Source organism: Littorina saxatilis, linkage group LG1 (genome assembly GCF_037325665.1).
Source record: "Littorina saxatilis isolate snail1 linkage group LG1, US_GU_Lsax_2.0, whole genome shotgun sequence".
NCBI lineage: Eukaryota > Metazoa > Mollusca > Gastropoda > Littorinimorpha > Littorinidae > Littorina > Littorina saxatilis.
In genome coordinates, this window is record NC_090245.1 from 96859442 (window position 1) to 96877326 (window position 17885).

General features: G+C 40.3%; 1 protein-coding gene and 1 long non-coding RNA gene across 2 annotated transcripts in view; one reads left to right on the forward strand and one right to left on the reverse strand.

Annotated features, from left to right (window-relative positions):
- LOC138946806 (allatostatin-A receptor-like) overlaps positions 1–17521 on the reverse strand; it is a 59576-nt gene extending 42055 nt beyond the window's left edge. The window contains exon 1 of the mRNA XM_070318211.1: positions 17369–17521. The gene's annotated coding sequence lies outside the window, so the exon portion shown is untranslated. The remainder of the gene's footprint in view (positions 1–17368) is intronic.
- Positions 7783–13232, forward strand: LOC138946715 (uncharacterized). Its single transcript, XR_011449425.1, has 2 exons — positions 7783–8537; positions 10561–13232. It is a non-coding gene; the product is annotated as an uncharacterized lncRNA (long non-coding RNA).
- Positions 17522–17885: the final 364 nt, after the last annotated feature.

The window sequence follows — 17885 nt, forward strand, 5'->3', positions numbered from 1 at the left end:
ACTCATGTTTTTGCACGAGAGGAATTTTACGTGTATGACCGTTTTTACCCTGCCATTAAGGCAGCCATACGCCGCTTTCGGAGGACTGCAAACACCATTGCGTTGACGTACTCGTGAACGTGTTGTTGTGTCTAAAATAAACGTTCTGTAAACTTACCTTTCTTGTTTTTTGATTCTGGATTTTGCAACGTCGGCAGTTTATCGGTTTAGGATTTGTGTATTGTGTAACGTAAAGCTTTTGCGATTATATGTATAAGAGGACCCACCCAGTCCCTACTTTAACATCAACACCTTTGTTGCCCGTGTCGTTACACCTTGACGTTTACCGGTCTCGAAAGACCACCTGCAGTGTAGGGGAGCATGTGACCAATCACAAGACTGGCACGTCAAAACATGCCTCTGTACTTTTAGTCTTGTGCCCTCACGATTCACTTTAATTTTGAAGATAAAACACAGTGTTTTGTCGCTCTCTCTCTCTCTCTCTCTCTCTCTCTCTCTCTCTCTCTCTCTCTCTCTCTCTCTCTCTCTCTCTCTCACACACACTTTCTCCTTCTCTCGATCTCCATCTCCCTCACACACACACTTTCTCCTTCTCTCGATCTCCACTGATCTCCCCCACACACACACTTTCTCCTTCTCTCGATCTCCAATGATCTCCCACACACACACACTTTCTCCTTCTCTCGATCTCCACTGATCTCCCACACACACACACTTTCTCCTTCTCTCAATCTCCATCTCCCACACACACACACTTTCTCCTTCTCTCAATGTTCCTCTCCCTCTATCCCTACACACACAAACAAAATCACACACACTTCCTGAACCTCCCCATATCTATCTAGCTACCTCTCTCTCTCTCTCTCTCTCTCTCTCTCTCTCTCTCTCTCCTCTCTCTCTCCCTCTCTCTTTTTATCTCTGTCTCTCTTTCTGTCTCTGTCTCTCTCTCTCTGTCTCTCTCTCTCTCTCTCTCTTTCTCTCTCTCCCTCCCCTCTCTATCTCTCTCTCTCTCTCTCTCTCTCTCTCTCTCTCTCTCTCTCTCTCTCTCTCTCTCTCTCTCTCTCTCTCTCTCTCTCTCTCTCTCTCTCTCTCTCTCTCTCTCTCTCTCTCTCTCTCCTCTCTCTCTCTCTCTCTCTCTCTCTCTCTCTCTCTCTCTCTCTCTCTCTCTCTCTCTCTCTCTCTCTCTCTCTCTCTCTCTCTCTCTCTCTCTCTCTCTCTCTCTCTCTCTCTCTCTCTCTCTCTCTCTCTCTCTCTCTCTCTCTCTCTCTCTCTCTCTCTCTCTCTCTCTCTCTCTCTCTCTCTCTCTCTCTCTCTCTCTCTCTCTCTCTCTCTCTCTCTCTCTCTCTCTCTCTCTCTCTCTCTCTCTCTCTCTCTCTCTCTCTCTCTCTCTCTCTCTCTCTCTCTCTCTCTCTCTCTCTCTCTCTCTCTCTCTGGAATGTTGTTGCATACTTTGTTTGCTCCTTTTCTTTTTCAAGTTACATGTCAGCCTATCAACAAAGCCGCCTAATAACTTAGTATCAGCTATTACGCGTGTCCCTATTTCCCCCATCACGTCTCTTACATCAGCATATGTTGCTATACAGGGATTGTAGAGAACAAATCTCTGGCAGAGATCAAGGATTTAAAGTTTTAACAGCTCGTCATTCCGCCTTCAGGGTGTTTTCAACAGTAGCTTTAAATAATTTGCTTTCCAGTGTGTAATCTTATAATTACATTTAGCCACATATTCGAGAGAGAGAAAAAACGCCTAATAAGGTACATAATTATTACGAAGTAGCTCTTGTTGATTAAACGGTGAGAGAGAGAGAGAGAGAGAGAGAGAGAGAGAGAGAGAGAGAGAGAGAGGGAGAGAGACAGACAGACAGACAGACAGACAGACACAGACAGACAGCGAATTAGAATCGAGAGACAGGGATTGGGGAGGTGAATAAAGAGAGATGATGGGATTGGGGGTGGGGGAGCTAAACTTTGGTTCTCTGGGATGCACCCAAAGTTGTGCCCCAGGTCGAACTGGTTCCCTCGCTCGGCCATGAGGGTACTGGCAGCATCCCTGTAAAAACAGGAAGCAGTGGGTACGTTACGCAACACAAGGCCTTGCCTGTTCACCAGCGCCTTGTATTCTGTTCTGCCAGTGCCAGAAAATCTCTCTAAAAACTTTAATCTTAAAGAATGACTGCACAATTGCACGGAAATTGTTAAAATCAGGTGGCAGTTTTCAGCTTGAAGAGTGCAAAGAATGTGCAGGGCCTGGACCTAGTGTATGAGAGGGAGGGGCTTGCAAAATGAGCCAAGCCGGGTACAAGGGCTGGCCTTGCGGTGGATGCAGAAGGCTTCGCCCACCAGCTCCTGTTGAAAGTAAGTTTAAAAAGGGGAAATTATTTTGGTTCTGAAAGTGTTGATTTTCAGGATAGATACAGTATTGAACTGAGTAAAATGAGAGCTTCTTGTTCGAGTTAAGCCCGTGACTTGTGAATTAGCTGCATCACGAACTGAGTTAAATGAGAGCTTCTTGTCGGAGTCAAGCCCGTGACTTGGGAATTAGTCGCATCACGAACTGATGCTTCGTTTCGTCTCAAACAGATCGATCACTCCGCCCAGCCTAAAATCAATTGTTATCTCCCTTTGTACCGATGCTCCACACGCATATGCACCCCCCTCCCCACCCACCTTCTCCTAACCACTAAACGTGCCCAAATGCTATAGCTCACAAGATGGCATGGCATGGTAAAACTCGTGTATGTGGTCTATTACACATTTGAAAGATTTAATTTTGTCAAAGTTTCTTAGTTAGTTTTGAAAGACTTTCTTTTGAAACTCTGAAAGAATGCAGAAATCAATGTTAAAATGTGTCCTCTGTAAAACAAGACTGAAATCAAAAACTGCTGGCTGGTGGGAAAAAATGGGTAGGAGATTCAGAGAAAGATGGAGGTAAAATCAATTTCCTGTCAGTGTTAGTATTGTCACCCAAAACTGTCCGCAAGCCTCCAACCTCACAACAGTGGAAGGACGTGCAACTGCTTCTTATCAGTTGTTCAGTGAACCCGCCTTTCAAGCCCCCACCCCCTCCCCCCACCCCATTTAAAACTGTCTCCCTTTGAAGACTTTGCTGTTTTAGATGTTCCGTTCATAACTTCTGCAATTGAAACTTAACCTCAATTTTTAAGACCCGATTTTCTCCTGTTGTGGATACCTTAAAAGAGGAGTTCCACGGTATAAAATGCACCAAACCTGAGGTAAAAACCACGCACTACACACACAAACACAAGACATCACTCAAAGACGTTCATCTTGAGCTGCAGCACACACCAGAGAAGAAAACTTCCACACATGACAGCCAGACAGAAAAAGATTGACTGTTGGAAGTTTGTTGTGTGGAATGGGTTGAGCAAAATGTAGTGTCTACTGTGTGACTGACAGGAGCTCAAATTCGCCCCTCACTTCCACCAAGTGAATCTGGAGTGGAAAGAATGTGAACTGTAGTGGGCATGCTGCACTAAGGATCCGCACGACATATTTCTGTCAAGCCAACATCAAAGTGACCAGCTTAGGAGAGGTCTTTTCTTTCTTTATTTGGTGTTTAACGTCGTTTTCAACCACGAAGGTTATATCGCGACGGGGAAAGGGGGGAGATGGGATAGAGCCACTTGTCAATTGTTTCTTGTTCACAAAAGCACTAATCAAAAATTTGCTCCAGGGGCTTGCAACGAAGTACAATATATTACCTTACTGGGAGAATGCAAGTTTCCAGTACAAAGGACATAACATTTCTTACATACTGCTTGACTAAAATCTTTACAAAAATTGACTATATTCTATACAGGAAACACTTAACAAGGGTAAAAGGAGAAACAGAATCCGTTAGTCGCCTCTTACGACATGCTAGGGAGCATCGGGTAAATTCTTCCCCCTAACCCGCGGGGGGTTTAGGAGAGGTCAGTGGATATCATTGACACCTACTCTGAGTCACAACTTGGATGGGGAGCTTGGACTGATGGAATCAGATCGAAAAAAACAGCTGTGTCTGTCATTTTAGTGTGTGCATCCAGTGTCAGAACAATAATGAATGCAAAGGTTTTAGTCATCCAAGGGATGAATACCAAATGAATACAAACAAGTCGCGTAAGGCGAAAATACAATATTTAGTCAAGTAGCTGTCGAACTCACAGAATGAAACTGAACGCAATGCAATTTTTCAGCAAGACCGTATACTCGTAGCATCGTCAGTCCACCGCTCATGGCAAAGGCAGTGAAATTGACAAGAAGAGCGGGGTAGTAGTTGCGCTAAGAAGGATAGCACGCTTTTCTGTACCTCTCTTTGTTTTAACTTTCTGAGCGTGTTTTTAATCCAAACATATCATATCTATATGTTTTTGGAATCAGGAAGCGACAAGGAATAAGATGAAAGTGTTTTTAAATTGATTTGGACAATTTAATTTTGATAATAATTTTTATATATTTAATTTTCAGAGCTTGTTTTTAATCCGAATATAACATATTTATATGTTTTTGGAATCAGCAAATGATGGAGAATAAGATAAACGTAAATTTGGATCGTTTTATAAATTTTTATTTTTTTTTACAATTTTTAATGACCAAAGTCATTAATTAATTTTTAAGCCACCAAGCTGAAATGCAATACCGAAGTCCGGGCTTCGTCGAAGATTACTTGACCAAAATTTCAACCAATTTGGTTGAAAAATGAGGGCGTGACAGTGCCGCCTCAACTTTCACGAAAAGCCGGATATGACGTCATCAAAGACATTTATCAAAAAAATGAAAAAAACGTTCGGGGATTTCATACCCAGGAACTCTCATGTCAAATTTCATAAAGATCGGTCCAGTAGTTTAGTCTGAATCGCTCTACACACACACACACACAGACAGACACACACACACACGCACATACACCACGACCCTCGTTTCGATTCCCCCTCGATGTTAAAATATTTAGTCAAAACTTGACTAAATATAAAAAGAACCACACACATGCAGGTAGTTCTTCTTCATTGTTAACAGACTCTTGATTTAACAGTTTTAATATGAATAAGAATCACGCTCTCGTTTGAGTGTGGGTGTGTGGAATGAAACACATTACAAATGTTACCAGAAGAAAATAAAAATACAAGGAGAACAGCAACATTGTCTAACTTTTGTTTTTTTTATATCTAGTAAAGTGTATTTACAGTTACATCAACTCTTTGTGCATGTGTGTGTGTGGAATTCAGGAGCAGACTAGAAATGATGGATGCAATATCCTAGCGGTTAAGACATAAGCCTTGCATGCGTAAGGTTAAAGGTTCGAATCCCTTCTTCCCCCTGTTTGAATCTTTAATAAGAGAGATTTTTCTGATCTCCCAGGGTAACTTGCAACTTGTATGCAGACCAGTTCGTGGTTCGTATCCCCTTCCGTGTGTACACTCAAGCACAAGACCAAGTACACACGGAAAAGATCCTGTCATCCATGTCAGAATTTGGTTGGTCACAGAAACACAATAAATAATGCCCAGCGTGCATCCCCCAAAATGGAGGATGGCTGCCTGAATGAGGGGGGCAATAGTAATACAGTGGAACCCCCCTCTCACGCTAAACACAAGTTTGCTTGGAAGGAGAAGAGGTCATAGAAATAAAACACATACAGTGAACCCCCCACTCACGCTAAACACAAGTTTCTTTGGAAGGAGAAGAGGTCATAGAAATAAAACACATACAGTGAACCCCCCACTCTTTCTTTCTTTCTTTATTTGGTGTTTAACGTCGTTTTCAACCGTTCAAGGTTATATCGCGACGGAGGGAAGAGGGGTGATGGGATAGAGCCACTTGTCAATTGTTTCTTCTTCACAAAAGCACTAATCAAAAATTTGCTCCAGGGGCTTGCAACGTAGTACAATACCTTACAACCCCCCACTCACGCTAAACACAAGTTTGCTTGGAAGGAGAAGAGGTCATAGAAATAAAACACATACAGTGGAACCCCCCTCTTAAGGCCTCCATAAACCTGAGTAAATCAGGTCTTAAACAAGTCGCGTAAGGCGAAAATACAACATTTAGTCAAGTAGCTGTCGAACTCACAGAATGAAACTGAACGCAATGCCATTTTTCAGCAAGACCGTATACTCGTAGCATCGTCAGTCCACCGCTCATGGCAAAGGCAGTGAAATTGACAAGAAGAGCGGGGTAGTAGTTGCGCTAAGAAGGATAGCACGCTTTTCTGTACCTCTCTTTGTTTTAACTTTCTGAGCGTGTTTTAATCCAAACATATCATATCTATATGTTTTTGGAATCAGGAACCGACAAGGAATAAGATGAAAGTGTTTTTAAATTGATTTCGAAAATTTAATTTTGATAATAATTTTTATATTTTTAATTTTCAGAGCTTGTTTTTAATCCAAATATAATATATTTATATGTTTTTGGAATCAGAAAATGATGGAGAATAAAATAAACGTAAATTTGGATCGTTTTTTTTAAAATTTATTTTTTTACAATTTTCAGATTTTTAATGACCAAAGTCATCAATTAATTTTTAAGCCACCACGCTGAAATGCAATACCGATGTCCGGGCTTCGTCGAAGACTACTTGACCAAAAATGAGAGCGTGACAGTGCCGCCTCAACTTTCACGAAAAGCCGAATATGACGTCATCAAAGACATTTATCGAAAAAAAGAAAAAAACGTTCGGGGATATCAATCCCAGGAACTCTCATGTAAAATTTCATAAAGATCGGTCCAGTAGTTTAGTCTGAATCGCTCTACACGCACGCATGCACGCACGCACACACATACACACACACACATACACCACGACCCTCGTTTCGATTCCCCCTCTATGTTAAAACATTTAGTCAAAACTTGACTAAATGTAAAAAGAGGGAGTCTTAAAGTGGGGAGAAATTGACAAAAGAAATGAACAGAAAATCAGTAAATGGGCAACTCCCTGTCAGATAACATTTAAAATAGCCACACATAGTTTATTTGTGAGAAAATACAAATAAAGCTGCTTTCATTGTATTGTGAAATGTGTGAATGAGATGATATCAAAGGTTTGTAGCAAATTCTAATGTACATATATTACTATCTTTTATTGAATTTCAAACATAAATTTACCCCCAATTTTTGCTGTTTTCCCCCACTTTTGTTTTCTAACGGCGAGAACGACATTTACATTAACCGCATAGTAGTCTGTGCCGAACAACGACATCCGGGAAGACGAGCGAAATGGCAGCCAGGCGTCAAGTTCAATGTAGTGATCACATCACACCAAAATTACATGTCACAAGAAACAGCACATTCTTGTAAATCCATTACTTTATCTAATTTACTGCTTCTTTTGATCTAAAATGATTCTGATCAAGAAGTTAAACAAAATGAAAGCACACGACTGCGTGTAATAATGGCTCTGGATAATTTCAGATGTTTCTCGTTACAAGTCACAGCACGTGACGTACGCTATTGTCACAAGAAACATTTACATATGCTTTTTTTCTCCAACAAAGGGGTTTATGATTGGAAATTATTTGTTTCTTATTAAGGTTCTTCACATTGCTTAATTTGGTGCTGCTTCGACTCCCTATGTTTGTGGATAAAGGATTTTGGTTTTTAAAAAAAAAAGATGTTTAGCCAATTTTGAGATCAAAGTTCACTCAAGCCTTTGTATCTTTTGCAGACAAATATGTTAATTTGAACAAAGTGGGATATTAAAAAGTTTGATCAGGAAGAAGTTATTTTTTGTGGAATGCATTGTTGCATAAGTGAAAAACTTATGACGTGACACTGACATATATGGCCACGGCTCAGAAATGGCGTCGAACGCTATTTTCACCCGCTTCGTTTATTTGATCACTAATATCTTTAAACAGAGCTGCAATTAGAAAACGGAAGCACATTAGTTGCATCGGACACATGTTTACGTTTCTGTTCCTTCCGAAAATGGAATGCCGTTTGACGTTTTGTGATCATGACGATGCATTTAGTGCAGAACACGGGCTGTGTTTTAGTGATTTTCTTGTGACATATTAACAGAGGTTGCATACGAATCATGTTTATGTTTAACTGTGAGAGGGACACATGCGAAAACTGACGTTTCCAAACTCCGAAAAGCCTGCAGATTACGTCGCATAGGTTTTTTTCAAAAAACGGTCTTCGCGGAGCCGAGCAGTTGGCCGGAAACACCCGAAGCGTTGGTCATAACGAATTGTCGCAAGAATGCTAGCGGAAGAATCTCTGTGTTTTATCAGCTATCGAACAACTTTTACCGTCTGACTGTATTCATATATATAATCACAACACTATCAAGTATTATTTGCCAGAAGAAAAAATTAGATTTGCGCGACGGTTTTCTAGTAATCAGAGCCAAACTAGTGAACTTGCGAAATTGTCGCAAGAGGACAGCGTTATGCACTACATTTTTGATCGGACTTTTTCGGTCCCAGAACTCTTTTATCAGTCATGTGACCGTTGTTCGCGCCATTAGCAACGGTTGACCTGGAGTGATCAGCTGGGAAGGTGCGAGATGAAAGAAGAAAGCGGAGAAAAAAGAGGTAAATGTTTTGTCGTAATTTTTTTCGATAGCGTTATGCACTACGTTCCCTCTGGTTTTTGCAGAGTATTTTGTGGATTGTGTCACAATGCATTAGTCTACGACTTGTGGTGTTTGAAATGTATGTCGGATTGATTCTTCCCATGTATGTTGCCAGAACAGACATTTTGAATTTTCACTTTGGAAGTGAAAAAACAAGGTTTTTGTCATCGATTGTTGTACGATTTGTCGTAGTGTTATGCACATACATTTGTGTAGGTCTTATCGAAGGAACCATTCAAGGAATAGTAGCAAAATTCATATTTGTAACAACGATTTGGAATAACTTGACAGTTTGACTTATCTTCACTTCGATCAATTTCGGCAAAGCCGTATGTTCCCGTTGTTCATAACTTTGCAACACAAAATGTGTATTCGAGGCATGCGGGTTCTGAATTAACAGATTTCTTTGTTTAAAATATGTTTTGAAAAGAAATAAATGGCTCAGTGTTACTAATGCTGTGTCAGCTTTGATATGGTTTTCGATGGAACAAAAAAATGCCCTTAATAATTAAAACCGGTGCAGTTCATAACTTTGCACCAGAGGTCTATTGTCTGATTTGTGTAAAGTTATGAACAGTAACCATATTCTTCTTGTTGATAATTATTTGGTACATTCTTGCAGGAAGACACTGCAGCTGATATTGTTGTTTGCTTCATTTTATTTCAGGCTGCGAGAAAACTTGAATTTGTGTTTTGTATGTATGTTCATAACTTTACAGAGCATGCTGTTTCCTGGGTGTGGTGAGGATGTCGCAAAGTTATGAACTGCAGTTAACACTGGCTTTTCTATGTTTTTGAAGTGAGATGTGATAGAGTTTTACAGAAGTGAGCCTCAAAGACAGAGATATGCTAGAAAAAACACAGACTTTGTTGTTTCTGGATAGTGATGTAGTGTTGCTGCTGTTCATAACTTTACGCCGGATTTTTGATGTAAAGTTATGCACTGTCAGGAAACAGGTTGTTCACACAAAAACTAAATTATTTTGTTTTTATGCAGGAAGCTAAAGTGATGTTGGTTGGTGGATTCTGTTTCAGACACCTGGTTTGAATCTGTTTTAAGTTTCATGGTTCTTTCAGCTGTTCATAACTTTGCAAATCCCTAGCCTGCTTTGTGGTTGCTGTTTGTCGCAAAGTTATGAACTGCATTTGATACTGATTCTTCTATGGTTTTGAAGTGAGCTGTGATATTGTTTTGCAGAAATAAGCCTCAGAGACAAAGATATGCTTGACAAATCACAGACTTAGTTGTTTCTGGATAGTGATGTGGTGTTGGTGCTGTTCATAACTTTACGCCGGATTTTTGATGTAAAGTTATGCACTGTCAGGAAATGTGTTGTTCGCACAAAAACTGAATTGTATTGTTATTATGCAGGAAGCCAAAGTGATGTTAGTTGGTGGATTCTGTTTCAGACACCTGGTTTGAATCTGTTTTACGTTTCATGGTTTTTACAGCTGTTGCAAATCCCAAGCCTACTTCATGGTTACTGTTTGTCGCAAAGTTATGAACTGCATTTAATACTGATTCTTCTATGGTTTTGAGGGTAGCTGTTAGGTTTTTGCTGTTGCAGAAACTAGCTTTAGAGAGGGAATGATGGTTGAAGCAACACTGTCTTGGTAGTTTCTCAACAAAGCTTTGGTTTTGTTGCTGTTCATAACTTTGCAACACAAATCTGATGTTGAGTTGTATGCCTTTTTTATTGCTTTCTGTTTTTAAGAAAAGGTCTTAAAGAAAGACAGGTCTTTAAAACGAGGGCCTCGTGATGTGGAGATTAAATGACATGCTATGGAGAAGAAAAAAATGTGAAAAAGCAAGGTCTTAAAAAGGGGCAAGTCTTTATATTAAGGTCTGAAGGGAAGGGATCTGTAATGAACAGGAAGTTGAAATTACTGGAGCAGCTGACTTAGTGGCCTGATAATGTATTTGCCTAGCTATTTATTGTTAGCATAAAACATTTCTCTGATTGCCATTGCTTCTGTTGCAGGTGACAAAGATTACAGATGAGGGGTGCTGGGGCAGGTACCTGGAGAAGATCCGTGATGCCTGATGGCTGGAAATGGCCAGCTGGACCAGTGTCAGAATGTTTTATTCAGTCGACCGATGTCGTGGCAGTCCTCCACAACTACTCCACTAAAACTTACAAGCGAGCACTTGTTTTCACCTTCAACTAAAAGTCAAACATTATGAATTCCTCCTAACAGGTCTTTCTGTGTGTAATAGTGTGTATCAACAAGCTTTTCTGCTATGCGTGTTCGCATTTTTCTCACGGATTTATGTACAGTGCGTTTTCTGTGTCTGTGCAGTAATGTTATGAACATGTGTCAGTATCTGTAAGCGGGCAGAATCCAATCTTTAGCATAGTACCAGCGGAACTGGAGAGAGCACTTATTTATTAAATAAGGCAGCGCGAACTGTCTGTTTTCTTGACTGTCTCTTCTTCCAGATTGTTCCAATCAGCTATTGTTCTTGGAAAGTAGGAGAACTCATACTGGGGGGTCTGAGTGATTGTTTGAATATTACTCAGGCTGTTGTTTTGTGCCAGTTAAGTCACAATGTTCTTGGTCTGGTATTCTTGGTTTGATTCGTCTTTTTCCAGTAGCCTCCTTGGTTATGAAATTTGTTGCAGGTAGTGCTGGCATCAGGCCTGTTGACACTTTGTAGAAGAAAGATCAGTCGCTGCTGCCGCCTTCTTTGCTGGAAGGGTTGGGAAACAAAGGTCGCTCAGCATCTTGGTAACACAGCCGGAGGGGCGGTCCCTATAGTTTTGGGTGATAAAACGGGCCGCCCGCCTCTGGACCATCTCTAGTTTGTTGATGTCCCCTTTAAGATGGCGGTCCCAGGCGACCGAGCTGTATTCCAGCGTGGATCTCACTAGGGAGATGAATGCTGTGCGCCTACACTCTTTGAGGCAGCATCGTAGGTTGCGACGTAGGAATCCAGTTGTGGAGTTGGCTTTACTTGTGATGTTGGCAACGTGTCTCGTCCATGATAGATCCTCTGACATGGTACGCCTAGGTACGGATTACATGGTACTTGTTGCAGCATGTGTTGTCCAAGTTCGTAGGAGGGGGATGACAGGTCTTAGTCCAGATTTTGGGCTTGTCTGTATAATCTCTTCTTCCTTTTTAAGTTTTTAGCAGTTTCTTCAGATGATTGTTCAACCATGGTGGGCGGCTTCTTGGTGAGCATGTGTTGGATGGGATGTGTCGGTCAGTAGCAGTGAGGAGTTTGCCTTTGAATGTAGACCATAGCGAGTGGATGTCACAGCCCTCAGCGTTCATTGCTTGCAGCCACTGGGATGCTCGAGCCGCATCGGCTTTGAGATGTTCCCAGTTAGCCTTCCCATACTTGTAGCGTTTGCTAGGTTTCTGGCGTGTTTTGTGATCAGGAGTATATTATAGGAGGCAGTATTTCTCTCCAAATTGTGCAACTTGCTTTTGACTAACAGGAGTTTTGTTCTGTAACCTTAATATTAAGCTGTTGTGTGATCTTTCAGCCAAAATATTCATATTTGTTCAAAAGTCCATTCAGTTTGTCGTAAAGTTATGAACTCCATCTCTTTATTCGATTAATGGCTAAGTTGCAAGATTGTGCATAGCACCAGTGTTCTTCTTTGAGCATGTATGTATTATCATCATATGTAGTGTGTTAATGTTCTGCAAGGTTTGGCTGCTGTGTTGAAAAAAATAAATTGTCACGATGTAAAGTTATGAACAACAAATAGCAACCACAGATTTCTCTGCCTGTGGGTCTATTAAATCATTGACGTTTGCCTGGTTGTTAGTGAATGTATGTTCTGTAACCTTAATAAGCTGTTTTGTGTAAGCACGGGGTGATCTTTTAGCAAAAATGTTCATGTTTGCTTACAATTCCATACAGTTTGTCGTAAAGTTATGAACTCCACCTCTTTTTTTCGATTTATGTCTAAGTACTTTTAGTTGCAAGATTTTGCTTAGCATGAGTGTTCTACTTTGTACATGTATGTATTATCACTATATGTAGTGTGCCAAAGTTCTGCAAGGTTTGACTGCCGTGTTCGAAAAAGTAAATTGTCACAGTGTAAAGTTATGAACAACAAATAGCAATGACAGATTTCTCTGCCTGTGGGTCTATTTTGAGCTTCATTTTGGGCTAGTTGTTAATGCATTGATAGGTTTTGTCACTTTACTAAATCTCTCACTTGACTTGATACTTGTAGTCTAACTTAAATCAGATTTTCTGATTTTTTTCTTCTTGAAATTCACTGTGAAAGTTATACAAGGGTTTATGGCATTATAGGAGCTAGATTTCGAATGTGAAACCGCTCAGATATTTGCTTGTGATGTTTGTAGGTTGGTTAATGCATAATTCATCTTAATTTTGCTGAAGAAAAGGTATGATTGGATCTTAATAGTCGTAGCACGCTCACATTGGTGTAATGTTATGAACAGCATGAGCAGGCATTGTTTCTATAAGGTTTTTGGCTCACACTCAATCCTGTTTTTGTACATACATGTTTATTCAGGAGTTTCGAATCAGTTGCAATGTTTGTTTTACATGGAATGTGGTATAATTTGACTGAATCATTGTTTTATTCTTGTGACATGTTGTTAGAGTTATGAACAGCACATGAGTACTATTCTGTGTACTACGGATGAAATAAATGACCAATTTCTTCGGGACTTGTTGTGTTGGATTTGTTACATCGTTCTCCTCAAACTTAACGATATAAATGACACATTCTAACAAAATCACCTTTTGTCACAACTTTAGACTCCATTTCTGAGCCATGGCCATATATCCATGATGAGAATTTTCAAGGAACATGATCTGTGAGCACTTTATTTGGCTATGAATGCAAAGAGTCCATCAAATGTTTATATAAAACATGTTTTTTATTCTTGGTTTTTAATTTATGAACTAAATTCTAGCACTGAAATGTTATGCGTCACGAGAAACAGTTTTACAAGCAACTCATCAAACACAAATTTCTAATTATGTCGACAACCTGCAGTCTTTGAAATGAAAAATTTGAACAGTTCAATCATATAACATAACAAACATACAAAAGACATATTGAGAAACCCAAAATGAAAATTTTTCATTGGGAGTTGCCCAAATACTAAAATCAGTAAAAAGCATGATCTCAACAACAAAAACAAAAAGTTTTGGGGGGAGGCTAAACTCTGGCCGTCTTGAAAGGGAAGATCCACTGTAGCATAATGCAAATCTCTCATTTATATTCAGGTGGAACGTCCCTCTCCCCTGTGACACTGACCAGCAGGCTCCATAAAGCCAGCATTAGCTGGAAACATCTCTCTGCCCTCTGAATACCGCCCCTGAGACTCATCAATCTGGACATGGTGCAGAGACTGCAGTGGCCACACTGGTCTGGGCACTCTGCCATGGTGAGACATTCACAGCATATATATATATCAGGCATGGGAATTGAACATTGTAAAAAAGGCTGAACATTTATAACTGAAGACGCAACGGCGCGAAGCGCCTAGCCTTACTAGGGGGGTCCGGGGGCATGCCCCCCCCCCCCCCCAAAAAAATTCTCCAAAGAACCCAGATGGTGCAATCTGGTGTCATCTGAGCTCCAAGTTTGCCATTGAATTCTGTTTTTAGAATCAGAGTTTTTAGTACCACTTTTTTCCTTTTTGAAGAAAAAAAATATATACATGTATTATATATGGTTTAAATGTGTTTATAAAAATTGATCTGTTGAGACAAACAGGAAAATGTAACTCGTAACACAATATGTGCAATCTGGTTTACTTTCAAACATTAAAGTTCAAGTATCTGAGGCAGTGCGTGAACAAAGTACGGAAAGTTTTCGCGGACTTTTGCGCAAAAGCAAAAGTAACCGGTGCTTTTTTTGTGTGCCTCCCCCCTTTATTTTTTCGGCGGACACTTTTGCTTTTTCGGAGGAACAAAAAAAAATTTCGACGGAAATCCGCCGTTCGGCGGACAATTCCCATGCCTGATATATATATCTTGTTGTCTTCTTTCAGTTTCACACAAACAAAGGAAATGGTAAGTTTGGGATTGAGAGATATATCTATAGGATGCCTGAATGACGGGGTAAAAACGGCCATACACGTAAAAATCCACTCGTGCAAAATCACGAGTGTACATGGGAGTTTCAGCCCACGAACGCAGAAGAGATATAGGACCCACCCCCCCCCCCCCCCCCCCATGGAAGACCTCCTCCTTTTTACATTTAGTCAAGTTTTGACTAAATGTTTTAACATAAAGGGGGAATCGAGACGAGGGTTGTGGTGTATGTGTGTCTGTGTGTGTGTGTAGAGCGATTCAGACTAAACTACTGGACCGATCTTTATGAAATTTTACATGAGAGTTCCTGGGAATGATATCCCCGGACGTTTTTTTCTTTTTTTCGATAAATGTCTTTGATGACGTCATATCCGGTTTTGTAAAAGTTGAGGCGGCACTGTCACACCCTCATTTTTCAATCAAATTGATTGAAATTTTGGCCAAGCAATCTTCGACGAAGGCCAGGCTTCGGTGTTGCATTTCAGCTTGGTGGCTTAAAAATTAATTAATGACTTTGGTCATTAAAAATCTGAAAATTGTAAAAAAAAAAAGATTTATAAAACGATCCAAATTAATTTACATTCATCTTATTCTTCATCATTTTCTGATTCCAAAAACATATAAATATGTTAATATTTATATTTGGATTAAAAACAAGCTCTGAAAATTAAAAATATAAAAATCATGATCAAAATTAAATTTTCGAAATCAATTTAAAAACACTTTCATCTTATTCCTTGTCGGTTCCTGATTCCAAAAACATATACGTGTACATATATATGATATGTTTGGATTAAAAACACGCTCAGAAAGTTAAAACGAAGAGAGGTACAGAAAAGCGTGCTATCCTTCTCAGCGCAACTACTACCCCGCTCTTCTTGTCAATTTCACTGCCTTTGCCACGAGCGGTGGACTGACGATGCTACGAGTATACGGTCTTGCTGAAAAATTGCAGTGCGTTCAGTTTCATTCTGTGAGTTCGACAGCTTGACTAAATGTTGTATTTTCGCCTCACGCAACTTGTTAAGACTGTTGTCTTAGATTTTCAGGGTTTTTTTTATTTCAATTTTCACAAAAAAAGTAATTTTAATCACTGTTCCAACAAAAATCGTGCATATCATGCACACATTTTCTGTTCATATCACAATGTCCATAAGTTTACCTCCATTTTAAGACCTGATTTTCGCTGATTTTTTTGTTATAAAAGGGTTTCACTGCATTGGACTTTCCCTCTCGGCTGCCAACAAAAGGCTGATAAGGCCAACAAAAAAAAATTGTCTGTTTCTGGTAACATGGCTAAAAAAAATAGGGTAGGTAGGTAGGGATTTTTTTTTTTCCCCCAAATGTAGACCAATAAAACTAACTTTAAAAATCACGCAAAGAGACTGGATTCACTATACATAGAGACAAGACACTCAACACATTTACAAATCTGTGACAAAGACTGAAAGAGTATGACATGTTTTTCTTTGTTTACCTGGTCTGATATTTCCATGATGAAACAGAAAAGAAGACTTGAGACATCTTACATCTTGAGCTTGGACAAATGGGAAAATTTTTGAGTTTGGAAAAAAAAAAGTTTAGGGTCTGCGCCGAAATTTAGGGTCGGTCGGGTGACCAGAAACAGACAATTTTTTTGGGGGGCCTAAGCTATGCAAGGTTATAAATCAAGGGAAAGGAGACTGATTATATCATAACATTTACATTTGATGTGTGTGTGCATGCATGTGTGCGCATGAGTGTGTGAAATAGGCACCAGAAAGTATCTTGATTTTAGGGTACTTCTAACTGGTAACTCTTAGCAGTATGTGCCACTGTTGAACTTTGCCCCCGCACACCTGTGTAAGCCAATGCATCTAAAACCGGCAAGGTGTTTATTTCCAAGATGATAAGATAAGGAAACACAAACATAATGTCAGACAGCATGATTTTGGGTTGCCAAGAGAAACAGCGCAAGCACCCGAGAAACGGGAACCAAGCTCCTCAGTCTTAACTAATAATTATAATGTGCTCTTTGTCTTAAAAACATTCTAAAAGTACAATCAAATCTTCACCAGCCACAGCAGATTCTTCAAAATACGAATGTATATAATGATACTCCCTCTCATCGTGTCGGCATTAACACGCAATACACATTTATTATGATGTGTGTTCAACAAACTCTGACAGAAAGATAACAGCCGCTGAAATAACAGCAAAACATAATGACCCTGACCCTTATGCCAGTCAACGTGCGTAAAGCAGTAGGCCTACTGCTACTCACTACCACACTTCACTGCCCGAGTTCTGCGGTTTTCTGTGTCGACAGTTTGTGGGGACTAAAAAATCACTTCATCTCAATATTACACTACCCTTACAGCAAATTCATCGTACAGTCAATCTACTTGATCGTTACTCTGTTCAGGCAAAGATGCCAAAAGAAGGAACTGAGTCTCACACGACACGGGTCAGAAGTTCGCAGTCGTAACAGCTGATCTAAACTTACCGAGCTTGGCAGGCTACCCAAATACCGTTTCTCGCAGTAACAAGAACTGCTAGTGATACCCAAAATGTTCGTGCATTGGGGAATTTGCAGGTGCGCTTTATTATGAACACTTGCAGATTAAAACATGCAGGCTGATGATTAAGTTTGTGATGAGCGAGAAAAAAAAGAGGTGAGTTAACCTACTTCTGCCAAGTGTGAAACTTACTGCACGCGTTTTGAGGCTTCGCCGAGCAGTAGCAAAACTCAAGTACATAAACTTCTCACTTACCTCATAGAAACCGTTCCTTGTGCATTCAGTCAGCTCCGGTATGTTCTCCTCAATCTGTGATCGTTTGAACTCCTTTCTTTTGTCTTTCGCCTTTTACACTGGAAGATCCGGTGAGAAAGAACTCGCTTTTCGTCAACTACTTGCTCTCGGTTCGGCCCGGCAGTGGTGACCTCATTTGCATTTTGACCGACATGCGCAGAAGCGCTGTTGCTCAGCTGCTATCGTCTCGGCTGGTGCCTCGCACACAAGACAAGACGAAAGCGCATGGCATGAACTCGAAATAAACATTGTGCTGACTGTGCCCTTGCTAAAAATATGGCATGGAATATCGACCCACTTGCATGGTTAATCATTGAACACAGAGTGAAGTGCATGAAGAAAATATGTGACCTCTCTTTGTCTACAGATTTATTAGTGATTCACGCACGGCTACGTCTGACCAAACACAGGCGCAAGAACCCGAGCAATTTTCTTCAGATTTCTTGATCTTTGTACTGTCTGACGCGTACTTTCAACG